The sequence below is a fragment of the Podarcis erhardii genome (genome assembly GCF_964252035.2).
Source record: "Podarcis erhardii genome assembly, chromosome: 4".
Classification (NCBI taxonomy): domain Eukaryota; kingdom Metazoa; phylum Chordata; class Lepidosauria; order Squamata; family Lacertidae; genus Podarcis; species Podarcis erhardii.
Window position 1 is genome coordinate 64,470,115 of NC_138508.1, and position 13,732 is coordinate 64,483,846.

The window sequence follows — 13,732 nt, forward strand, 5'->3', positions numbered from 1 at the left end:
TGTGTGTGCGAGAGAGAGAGAGTGAGAGAGAGACAGAGAGACTGCAATCATTTGCGCTCAGTTCAACAGGACATATTCCCAGATAAATGTGTGCAGGACTGTAGCCCCAGACACACAACAAACATCACAGCAACCAGAGCTTCTGGCATGGAAAGAGGCAGCCCAGAGCTTTCCTGTTTCTTTTCCCTCCCAAATCCCAATTGTCAGGACTTGTTAAATTGCTGCATCTTTTCTTAGAGAACAAATATCAGCCCTGATAAGATGATGTTTAAAGCTGCTCACTGACACATCCCCTGTCATACAACAATCCTGCTTTTGTCCCAGTTTGACTTCTTCCTTGACCAATTAAATCCAGCAGGATTCATAGCCTCTCATCAATCCTTCCCAGAGACGATTTTTCACAAGCTATCCTAACTCCCCTAAAACAACAATTTAATGGGCCCAACATCCCTCAAGATGTTGCTGATTTATTGAAGACCAGATATTTTACCAAGGTCAATTTTTCCAAGACAGATGAAAAGCACCAGGGAAACTGCTCATGTTTCAGCTCTTGGTGAAGCAACAGCAACAGTTAACCCACAGCATTAAGCCAACCCACCAGCAGCTCCACTGGTTTCCAAGCAACTGAAAATGACTCATCTTTGTCCCCATAACACCAAGTCTGAGCCTCCAAGCCCAAGCACTCAAGGAAACATAGCTGCAAGCAAAAACAACCAACAATACTAATCAGAAATAGGATGAGGCCTGCTCCTTTCCCTACACTCCTTTGCCAACAAACCCTTTCTTCTGCCAACATTCCTCAGGTGAAAATAGAGACATTCTATTCAGGTGAAAATAGAGATAATATCACTTTTTAAGCATTTCCTCCTGATGAAGTACAAAAGTTATTAGAGGAAACACACAAAACTGCATTATTTTTAGCATAGAAAACCCAAAATATAACTGTGCATATGTACACACACACACAAAATATTAACAATAAATACAACATTATAAATATTATAAAATAAATAAATAAATACAACATGGGTGAAAAGTCTTACTTGCAAAAAAAAGAACAACAATAGTAAGCAATTGCTCTTCAGTGCTATTGCTTCCAATTTCAACTGGAGTTTTTAAACAACAAAACTGCCTATGGAACTCTTGGAGAACACTGATGCTACTACTGAAGGTTATAACATTAGCACAGACAATCCCCATTTCAACTTAAGTTTGTTGAGGTTTGTTCTATTCTTGCCATCAAGCCTCTGTATATAGCAAGGTAATCACTTTCTTTTGGTTCAAAATTTGCCAGGATTGGCACAAATTCAAATGGCAAAGCTTACCTGTCCACTCCACACACCCAAACATGGAGCTTCAGAGAGAAGGGGAAGTTTCTTGCATTGCATTCTGACACCACATCTCACCTGTTAAGAGTCCAGCGGCTTATTTGGGGTCTCTGTCAGAGGTATCTAGGTGGAAGTCTCTGTCAAGAAGCCAAGCATGGGGCAGATGGGTCGTAGAGCTTCCAGTGGGGGCCTTAGGATGGCCACCTCAGTAGAGGGAGAGACCATATTCCTTGGCACAATGCTGAAGCTTCTTCAGCCCTCTGGCAGGAGGCTGAAATAGATATACACCCAAAATTCCACCTGCACCTGTAAACAATAAAATTGTTGCCATTTTTAGACCACATTGTTGTTTGCTTGAATTTGTTCATAACACCTTAACTATAGCCACTGCAGTGTGGTGCTATGAATTGGACCACAATTAGTTACTACCTCCAAGACTCTCACTAGTGTCTCACATCCTCATGACACTCAATTCCTACAAACCTGACATAGAAAGGTTGTAATGGTTCCAGTTTCTTTTTCTCGAACTTGCCATTCCAAGCAAATTATTTTCAATAAATTGTTGACAGTTAATCAAAAAATATCTTACTGTTTCTAAACTGAAACCTCGGGATTTATTATTTATTCACTTATTTAAAGCATTTTTACTCCACTCTTTGATATGTCCTTTGATATGTTTCTTTTTTGTTCCAGTTCTGTTAGTGCACACTAGCTGAGTTCTCTATTAGAGGGTGCATACTTACACAAACTTATGCACATACATAGTGTGTGCCTGTTTACTATGATTATGTGTGGACAAACTTTAAAATGCACCCAGGAAAGTTAGAGTCTAAAGGAAACTGGAATAAACCCAACCTTGGGGTCGGGGAGCTTCTTATTGTAAAATGGAAGATAATTTATATGTTAATTGCAGCAAGAGAGTTTTGATAATTTTGCTTCTAACAGACAACTCCAGAATAATGAAGCGCTAATGAAAACATTTGAAATTCTTCTAAAATAAAAGGCTGGAGAATTAAGTTTAACTAAAGAGACTGGAGGAAAGAATGAAGAAAAAGGAATTACCCATGTAGAAAGAGCAGCATTGCAATCATTAGAATATTAAGCAGGAGTCAGACTCTATACATTGTTTCTTCTTCTTATATTGTTGTCATTGAACTTACATCTACGAGGCTTTATTTTGTATTTAAGACATGACATACAGCGTCAATATTCATTTTAAGAAAACAATGGGGCATGAATGCAGGAATATAATGGATTCGAAGATGTTAATTAAAGCAAGTTCACAGAGGAAATGTTTGCTATCCCTTCCATTGCCCACTAGCCCCCTTCCCCCCGCTTGCATTGTTCAGAAGGTCCCTTGACTACCCTAGGCTTGCCAAACGTCCAGAAAATACATGCCATGAAATCGGATGCCTAAAATGGCGTCCTGGGGGGGGGATTTTTTTAATTTTAATGGATGTCCAGAATTTCCCATACGTATTTTCCGCTGAGCAGCAGAAGGAATGTCCCTCCTTACATGGAAGACCCAAAGCGTACAGCAGCCCCAACTGAGGAGGAGGGGGGCACAGAGGATGACAGCCGTCCAGAGAGAAAAATGACTCAGTTATCCTGCCCCTGCCTTCCTCCCCACCTCAGGAGCAGCTGCATTACCTTCTCGAAGCTGCTGCCTTGAGGAGGACAATTGCTCCCCTTTCCAGGACACAGAGCAGGAGGCAAGGAGCCCAACTCAAAGGGAACAAGGTGCAGGTCCAAAAGAACTTACCTCCTCACTCCTACCCTCCTAAAGCGGGGGGGCGGGGACCTCAACAAGGAATCTCCCTTTCTTTCCCAGCTAGAAGAAGAAGAAGAAGAATTGGCTCTTGTAGACACTGTGGGAGGGGTTTGATTTTTGGGGGTGTGGTGTGGAGGGGAGGCTAAAGTACCACCCTTTCCCCCCCGGGGGGGGGTAAGAAAAAAAGAAAAATAACTAAATAAAGTTGAAAGACATGTTGAAAGATTTGGTTACATGTGGTTACATGTGGCTGTCAAAGGAGGAGAGGAAACAAGCCCTCTGTGAATTTATGTATGTTAACTTACCTTAGGATGCACACCAAGGAGAGCTCTGCGAATGACAGCAAATGCTTCTATGGGTTGCGGGATAAGTTACATTTGAATTTAATTAGCCTATAGAGGAGCTGCAACAAGAATAATGAGAAATATTATTTCAGCAAAGCAAGACATCAGTTGGAAAGCCTACATGCACTATAATGTACAAAATTGACTGTGATATTCAAGCTTTGGGCAAGCTGTCAAAATGGCTGCTGTGCCTCAGTGAAAGATGAAGAGGCCCACTAATCGAGCACAGCACCTGTTTATTATTATTTCTAGGTTTCCTTTCCCTTTCTTTTCTTTCTCTCTTTTCTTTTTTGTTTGAAAAATCAAACCTAACCGTGCAGCTATACACAATAGGAAAGCACAGTATGATAAAAGTAACAGCAGGAGTCCTGTGAACAGATTCACACATTTACATTGTCAGGGCCTGGTCTTTTCATTCTAGAACAAGCCAAGTGCCTTCAATCAAAGCAGACATAGTAGAGAGCTGGAAGCCCTGGCTTATACATCTTGCTGGATTGAGAGATATTTCTTGTGTTTGATAATCTAGTAGCCAACTTTAAGACAGGGTTCTATGGAATGTTTCCATCATCAAGTTGTTTTGTGGTGGAAGAGGCTTCAAGATGAAATTATTATTCCTCTTATTTACATGGTCACATTCCTCTTGACCTTCTCCAAAGGGTAATTCTGAAGCAGCTCAAAGGATCATAGTAAATGGCAGCTGGCTACTTGGGTCTAGTACTGCAAAGGCAATTTACCAAGCTGTTGGGCTTGTCGTATTTGCCAATTCCTTTGTCGTCTATTTTTAGCAAAATAATTCACTAGCTTTGAAATGTATAGACTGCACATGTGTAGACAGGTTATTAAAATGAATGCCTTTCTCAACGTAATTGTTTTTCTAGGCATTGGAACAACCTTATGTTGTTTCACCTGCATTTATTCCACTATTTCTTTCAACTCTTGTGGGTAAGTTGTGACAACCAGAACAGCTCAGTAGTACTAGCAGAGTAGAGCACATATTTTGCATGAAAAAAGTCCACACCGCTCACTTCAATACTAGGCATCTCCTGATACAACAGCTTCAGGTATCAAGTATGAGAAAGACCTTGGCATGAGTCCTTGGGGAGCAAGAATAACATGTAGTCCAGTTCTGAGGCCATCTGCACTATCCTTCTACAATTAAAAGCAGATCAAGTAGGATAAAGCAAAAAAAGGGTAATAATAATAATAATAATTTATTATTTATACCCCGCCCATCTGGCTAGGCCTCCCCAGCCACTCTGGGCGGCTTCCATAAAAACCAAAAATACAGTAAAATATCACACGTTAAAAACTTCCCTAAACAGGGCTGCCTTAAGATGTCTTCTGAATGTCAGGTAGTTGTTTATCGCTTTGACATCTGCTGGAAGGGCGTTCCACAGGGCGGGCGCCACTACCGAGAAGGCCCTCTGCCTGGTTCACTGTAGCTTTGCTTCTCGCAATGAGGGATCCGCCAGAAGGCCCTCGGCGCTGGACCTCAGCGTCCGGGCAGAATGATGGGGGTGGAGACGCTCCTTCAGGTATACTGGGCCGAGGCCGCTTAGGGCTTTAAAGGTCAGCACCAACACTTTGAATTGTGCTCGGAAACCTACAGTCATACCTTGGGTTACAGACACTTCAGGTTGTGCAATTTTTGGTTGCACACCGCACTGAACCCAGAAGTACCGGAACGGGTTACTTCCGGGTTTCAGCACTTGCGCATGCGCAGAAGCACTGAGTCACAACCCGCACGTGCACAGACGCGGTGCTGCGGGTTGCAAACATTCTTCCCTCACTGATCATGTTTGCAATCCAAGCGTCCACTGCATTCCATAAAAGCCGAGCATCATATCATTTCCTAATGTAAAAGTAGGCTGCCCATTTTACAGACACACAAACACAGTTTAGACTTTGATTACTTGAAGGACTGCCTTAAATAAGGTTTCCACTTATTTGTCTAGCTCTCTGCAGCCTCCCTGACTACTTGTGCTTCCTGAAAAGCCCCATGGGAGGAATTAGAGATTTCCCCTTGGACAGACAGACTGAAGAACACTAGTGAAATTATTTACAGAATGAAAGGAAGGACACACTCATACAAACACCTCTTGACCACCTCAAAACTAAAAAGCATCAAAAACATTGAAGCTAGCAATTTCATTAATATTTTCACTCCTCTTTCATAACATTTGAACAAAATTCATCTTCTCATTAACTGATGAAGGCTAGTAAAACAAAGAAGACAAGATAAATTTTCAGCACACACTAATAATACCTGCTAAAAATCACAGGTTGCTCTTTGAGCTAGGCAATATCCAAACAGCTACATTCTGCAAGAATGCGTACAGGATACAGGATCCTTTCTAGGTACAGGATATGAAACTGGGTTTGAGGTGGTACTGTTCACATAAATAGACCACTGGCATGAGCAGTTATTTGTGCAAGCAAACTGGCTGCTGCTTGTGGGAACCAGTAGACGGCACAGCAGTGGGTGGCAGCAGGTACAGAATCTGGCCTGGTGAGTAAGTGCTGGTCTACAGGATTGGATGATCTACATCTCTTAATTCATCTCTACCATTTCATCTTGCAGCTGAAGAGTGTGAGTCATATTGTCGCTTAGCCTCTGTTGCCATGGCAAAGTACAGTTGAACAGACATGGGGAAACAATTGCACAGGTTTTTCTGTTAATGTATTGTCAGCTCATTTATTTTTATTTTCTGCTATTTTGGCTTCCTGTGTGTTATAACCATTTAAAGTTAAAAGCATAAAAAACACTAAAAATATAACCCTGAAAATATCAAGATAAAGTATCACAAAATCCCAACCAACCCCACCCCATGTTAAACCTTGCCATTGAAAGACAGCAGAAAGACTGTGTGGTTGTTGTTTTATTTTTAAGTGCAAGGTGGGAGGGTGGAAAGTTCTCTTGTTGATGAAACAAGATACCTGCTTTGGATGCTGCAGGTAAGAGACAGATAAGCAGCTGCATGTGTGATTATGTGTAGCTGTTTACGGTGCTTCTGGTGTAACAAAGCAGGAAACTCACATATATTTGTTATAAGGTTTCCATACATGGGAAAGATGACTGCACAAACCACTTCTCAGGACAAGATGCAAGAAATGTGAGTGCATGTGTCAGTTGTCTGTAACTGCTTTAGTCATTTCTCCATCGGAGTGCTCATATGAATGGCTCTCACATGGTGATGGGAACAGTGGGCTGTTGCTCAAAACTCCTATGCCTCTCCACTGGCAATACATTTTCCATGTATGACACAAGGTTCTATACTTGAACCAGTATATACATGTGGAGTTCCTTCATGTTAGGAAAGTCTTAGACATGTGTATGTGGGTGTGGCGGAGGTTGAACCCTCTCAAAACCAGGGCATGTGTCTTTCTGGCCATGCTCCTATGCAAGTTGTGTGACCCACGCAAGATCATGGAACCAAAAAGGTGTGTTTTTTCCGGGGCTGTGCTCTTGCATGAGAGCACAAAACCCCCAAAGCATGTATTTTGGGATGCCATACAAGATTGCGGGCCTGAAAAAAGCACTTTTAGGGGGCACGATCACAGTGCAAAATCATGTGAGATTATGGCGCCCAAAATGGCTGCCGTGCTCTTGCGCAGAAGAACAGGATTTCCCAGTTCTACTGGGACACTTGCATGGATATGCATCAAGTATCATGTATTAATACTGGCTTTAAGCAGACTAGATGCTATGCTTTATCTTCAAACCGGCCTTTTTTGTGAAAATTTAAATTCAATTCAGGCATGCATCTAACAAATCAAACATGCTAATGTTGGTGGGTGTTGGTGGGTGATCTTAAATCTCAATAAAAATTATTTATATAAAACAAACATGCTAATTTATCTGTGTACCAGGGTAACTCTTGGAAAGTTTATCTTCTTTCAGTACAGTACAATAGTGACTGGAGGAGCCAAACCAGCTGAACAGCTCTCTGTATGTTTCAAGGCCATGTACTGTCAATCCTATGCATATGTGATACTAGTGCTTCTAGTGCAGCTGCTTCTCATTTTTAAAATACACATTGACAGACAATTAGGTTTCAAACCAATATTGGCAGTAAGTCCCTGGTCATATTTTCACCACAGGAAAGTCCTCTCCTTTTCAGTAAAAGAATGAACTGGAGATCTGGATTCAGATTCAAAACCCAGTTCTCTAATTGGTCATCTATGCTATAATGTCTAAACCAGGTGGTGTGCTCCAGATATTGCTGGACTACAACTCCCATTGTCCCTGATCATTACCCATGCAGTCTGAGACTGTTGGGAGTTGTAATTTATCACCTGGAGGTCTTGGCTGCCACAGTCTATACAAAAGTTAGAAACATATATGGCACCTGAAAACACTCACTTGCTTTATAGCTCTAGAAAGTTTCTGAATGTTTTTAAGAAGCTTATACAACTTTGCTTCTATTCCCATCAGACGCTGAACAGACACCAGGAATGAAATTTGAAATAAATCCTTTCCTGCTTCAGCATTTTGGACAACCAACATGAACGTGTTTGTTTGCTCAAAAGCTGGACGTGAGATCAGAAAGCCTTCTGATGGTTTGGTCCAAGCAAATTACCAGATGTGGAGGATGGTCCTTCCATCTGCTCTGAAACTGAATTTGAAGTGATGGGCTAAATAGTGCAATTTATAGCCAATACTATAACTGTCTTACCAGTGGGATTTTCTGGTTGAATCTGACTGGCTGGCAGTAACCAAAATTGGCAATATTTTCCTATGAATAACAACACTGCTTTGTGTACCTTCTGTCTTCAAATGAACGATCTTTCAAAACAAGAGAAAGAAACACTTAACTCTAAAGGTTGTGTTGGCAGATGTCCTGTTTTTTACTTAGTCACTTTAAGGCAGACAACCCAAGCTTCAAAGTGTTCTGCTGGCACAGACCCCAGAGGACCGGAGGCTTCATTTGTACCCCTCCTACTCATTTGCTATTCAGTCATAACCCCATTTGGTGGATGAAAGCAGATGGCATTCTAAAACTGTACATCTAATTTAAGGTTGTCAAGTTAGCATTTTTTAAAAAGATTTGCACAAAGCTGATCAGATAGAATAAAAGCACTTAAGACAACAGAAGGAAGAATCCGGGAGAGACTATTGGGAGTTAAGAACAGAAGAAAGGCAAGGGAGCATGAGAGTCTGCAGAGACCCAGATTTTTAAAAAAAATCTAGCAGAGAAACAGTAGAGATCTGAAGTAACTGAAATGCTGATTATAAAGAAAAGATACAACATTAAACTCTCTTCTCAAACCAGTTAATCTAGAGTGCTTGCATCTGAGCTGATTGAGTTCCAGTAAGTCAACAGGGTCAAGTCAGTTTAAGTCAAAGCATCTCTGTTTCAGTGCTAAGTGGATCACTATCAAGGAATACAGAAAGTCTAGGTAATACACAGAGATAAAGTATGAGTAGAAATTAAGTATAAGACTGTGAATCAAAAAAATGAACTTTACAACAGGTTTTTTGTTTTAAAAAATCCCAATAGGTCTCTGTCACTCCAAATGATAACATAGGGTTCAGGTCAGGTTACTGCAGTATTTGAAGTATATTAAGGCTGATTCACACATGTACATATATCAGTTGGCATCTCATCATTCAGCGACTTCAACAACAGATGAATTAATTTCCCTTGGCTTCATCCAGAATGAGCTTGGCAAATGCTATTTGTTAAATACTAAAGGGAAAATAGCTCCCATTCTGACCCTCATTGTGATCACAGTGATATGACTTGAATGACACCTCTACATGTTACAAAGTCCATAGCCTTTTTCAGGTATCCAGTAGCAAACACTTGAAGGAATTTGGAGAGCATGGCAACTATTCTCACCTGCTAGATGCCGATGCAAGCACTGGCTGGGGCCCTTGGCTGATGAGAGACTGGCACACACTGCTCTCTCCAAGGGGACTAGAATCTGATCAATTCCAATTCCAATTCCCATTAGGAAATCCTATGTATGTTCATACACCAATATGTGCATAAGGACCCCTTCAGACTGCCATTAATATCTAACTACTCAGGTAACAATGCAGATGACCATTTAAGTGTTGAGAAGGTAGAAATGTATGTTGGAAATGTAAAGAGAATGAAGGTACCTTTTTGCATATGTGGTGGTCTTGTAGAAGAGCAAAAGACTTCTGGGAAATAATTTACAATGAGTTAAATGTTTATTAAAAAACAACAACCCAGAAGCCTTCTTGCTTGGAATAGTGGGGGAGGAGAAACCGAAGAACTTAGAGAGACTGTTTATGTATACTACCAAGGCCGCCAGAAAGGTATTTGCCCAAAAATGGAAAGAAGGCGGCACACCGATGAAGGAAGAATGGATAATCAGCATAATAGACTATGCCGAAATGGCAAAGCTTACCGTGAGAATCAGGCAACAAGACAAGAAGAAATTCTTACAAGATTGGATAAAATTTATAGAATATATTAAAGAAGACTGTAAATATATTAAAATGTTAGCAGGGTTGTTATAACATTTATGATGTGTTAAATATGGACAATGTACTTATAATTAAGATTTGAAAATTACAGAGGAAAGATAATGATATGCAAGATGATGAATGACTGAATTTGGAAGCCAGGGCGAGGGGGAGGAAGTCAAACAAGATGAATTTGGTATATAATTGAATGTAAAAGTGTTGTTTTAAAAATTTCTTGGAAAATAAAAATAATTTTTTTGAAAGTGCTGAGAGGGTGGAACAGCTGGTATATTTCTGGAAATGTATTCTAGTAGTGAACAACTGAAAACAATTTCTGTTTAACTCTAAATGTTCATGTATTGATTTTGCTGAAGCAATGGGACAATACTTCACATTAGGATTAAACTTTATAAAACATCATCAAAACAGTTTAATGTTGTGTGAAACATCAAATAATATATTCTTTAGCACTTTTACAGCCTTACAAGTAAATATTTGTATATCTCTGCACGGTTTTGCAGAAATGTAATATAACATTAAAATTACAAAATCTCCTGTTAATTTACCCCATTCCCCCATTTCTAGGCTTGTATAGTATTTCCATGTTGTGTTGTGTGAGAAAAATTTCCAGTGCTATATAACAAGGGCACGTACTTTTTGCACATCACAAATACAAACAACACTTCATAGGATTGCTTCAGAATAAGCCATTTCTCTCTTCAATGTATATGTAACTTTGATGGGATTTATTCATCAAAGTTTCAATGAAGCCAGTTTCATATTCATGGGGTGCAGGACACACACTGCTTTTCAAGAGGTATCTGAGAATTTTATCTAGCACTATAGATATTACCTTCAACTTAAAACAAATGTATTCTAAATGTAGGCATGTGGGGTTATTTAATCCAATATCTTCTCAAGAGATATAATCTCATTTGACTAACGGGCTTTATAAAGTTAAGAATAAATGTGTTTAGACTTAGTTATCAGACTTCTTCAGTGTTTTGTATCAAAAGTGATTTAAATTCTAGATTGGCAAAGGAATTACAGGGTACCCTTGGGCAATTCATTGTTTTCACTGTCACTTGTGTTAGGGGAGATTTCACATAATTCTTCCTCTTTTCCCTAAACACTTCAACTCTTTCATTCAGTCATCTGCTTCCTCCACACCTTCAGGTCTCAGGTTCCTAGTTCTCCATCCAAACCATTGACTATTCTATCACTGTTTTTGGAGAGTTGCCTTTGTTCCACCAGATCTCCAAGTGATGGTTTAGACCCTTTTCATGCTTACACTATGGAATGTCCTGCCAAAATGTTAGGCAGACACTTTGGTGTATTGTTTTTGGTGCCTACTAAACACTTTTTTTAGGCAAACAGGTAATTTCGACATGTATTTTAACATGGTATTTTATTTTGTATATTTTTAAGTGGCTGATTTTACTCATATTTTGAAGAGAAACTCAACCTCTTTTTAACATCCGGTTTTATCAGTATTTTGGTGCATATTTCATGTTTTATGCAAACCATAAAGGTTTTGATGATTTATTTATCTATTTCATAATATGTATCCATGGTTTGATTGTAAAAAACCAACCAACAAACCTCAGTTTACAAAATGATAAAACAACAATATCAAGACAATTTTGCAACCATACTTTAAAACATACAAAAGTTAAAATACTAAAACAGATTATCATGATCTCAACTTTCTAACATCTGCTTAAATATCATATGAATCCTGTTAAATAAACAACAAAAAAGAACCCGTAGCTTTTGAAAATGTAAAGATAAACAAGAATGCAAAATAAGAAAAAACTTGACCTTTTTAGGGGGGCACTCAGCCAAATGTTGTTGAGGAAAAACACCCACACAAGCAATAACAAAGTAAGTTTCAACCAACTCAGAAGCCACTCACCATTTCTTCTCCTGGTCCTGTAACTGTAAATGATTGAGCAACAAAACTGGTAACATAGAAAGTTACTCACATACACTTCAACCATTGCTCTCTGTTGTTATTTTTTTAAAAAACTGCTCAAACTGGCAACCATTCCTTTCTCTTGGCTAGTTACAAAGAATGTGCTTTAGAATGTGGATGGGGCCTCTAAACTGTTGGTTAGTCTCCTAACCACAGATGGAATTAAAGCCTTCATAATGGGCTTGCCTTGTTAGGCAAGCCTGATCAATCACATAGTGTGTTTGCTTAGAAACACCTGAGAGGGACCTCTTTGCCATAGTTATACTTTCAGATTAGGATTGGCTGAGGACTGCAGAAACCTGATTGGCAGAAATGTTTGCAGAGTTTCTCTGAGTTGAAACAGAAGTCTAAAATGTGTGTGGGACAATAAAGAGTGTGTGGCTTTGAGATTTTGAATGAAAAGTTTCTCAAAAATTCTTGACAGGGCTAGGCCCCAATAGCACTATGAAGTAGCCTCCACTGTTTGAGCAAATTATAGATTGAGTTTTGAGCTACTTCTCTCATCCTGAGGGAAGAAGGACAACATGTGTCTTTTGAAAGTCATAATGAAAGCTCATAATGTAGCTAGCTAATTCAGTAACTTCACCTTAGTTAATTCTTCAGGTTCGTTTCAAATGAGGCCTGAGATCAGCATGCTTTAGAATTAGACAGGCTAGGACTGGATTGTGGGACTGATTGCTGAGGTTAGTGATCACTGACTAATTCAGTGCAATATGCTGTTGTTGCTCTTAGTTAATATTCTTAAATATACACTCCAAACTGAAGCGGCCATTCCACACAGTGTACTTATATTATTGGATTATGTGGAAATAGAGTGGGCCCTCATCTTGATGAACACTAAAAATTTAAAACAAGAGCTCTTTTAATAATTAACTTGAGTGCTCATGCATCAGGAGCAATGAAAAAGTAGGAGAGGGGTTAGCAAAATTCAGTGGTAACTGCTTCTAGTCCATTAAGAAAGGAGCCAAATCAGTCCTCCATAATGCTTAATCTTGTTAAACTGCAGCAGCTAATGGAAGGCTTTTTATTAAAAGCCATATGTCTGTGGAATCTTAAGTGTAGGAGAGGATATGACAACAACACTCACATGGTGACATTTTCCTTAATATTCTCTAGGAGTCAAGAAAACCTTTCTTCTGACATTTCTTTGATAATAATGAACAATGGAGTTCTGAGTAGATGTATATCGATTCCTACCATGGATGTTAAAAAGTGCACCTCAGTCACATACATGTTTACACAGATGTAAGCCTCATGTGATCAACAACCCTTAAAACAGTGTTCATAGGATTGCAAACTCTTTCTTTCTTGTAGACACTTAAATCATCACTACAGTATAGCAGTATGTTGCCCAATAGCAAAAGAACTAAAACAAAATAAGTCTCATTTGTAGCACCTGAAGCAATGAGGCAATGGAACACAGATGCTATGTCTCTGAGGTATCGTACTGCAGCTCACAATCTGCCAAGTTAATAAAAACAGTCTTTGGATATCTCTAGCCAACAGGGTCAGTGCCAGGTTTGAGAGGGCACTGAGGCCAGAAGTATTGCCAGGAGGACACACAAAAAGTGGGGGTTGAGGAGGGTCATTTGGGAATCATTTGAGAAATGTTAGTAAGTATGGATACCTCACCCCCGCCACACTTGCTGCAAAAAGTGGAAGGACCGTAGCTCAGTAGTAGAGCACCTGCTTTTCATGCAAAAAATCCCAGGTTCAATTCTCAACATCTTTAGGTAAGGCTAACTCTCTCTGAAATCCTGGAAAGCTGCAGGCAGCCATTGTAGATAATACTGAGCTAGATAGATCAATCAATGGTCTAACTCAATAGAAGGCAGCTTCCTAAAATCCCACTTAGCCCCTTCAAAAGATTGGGTA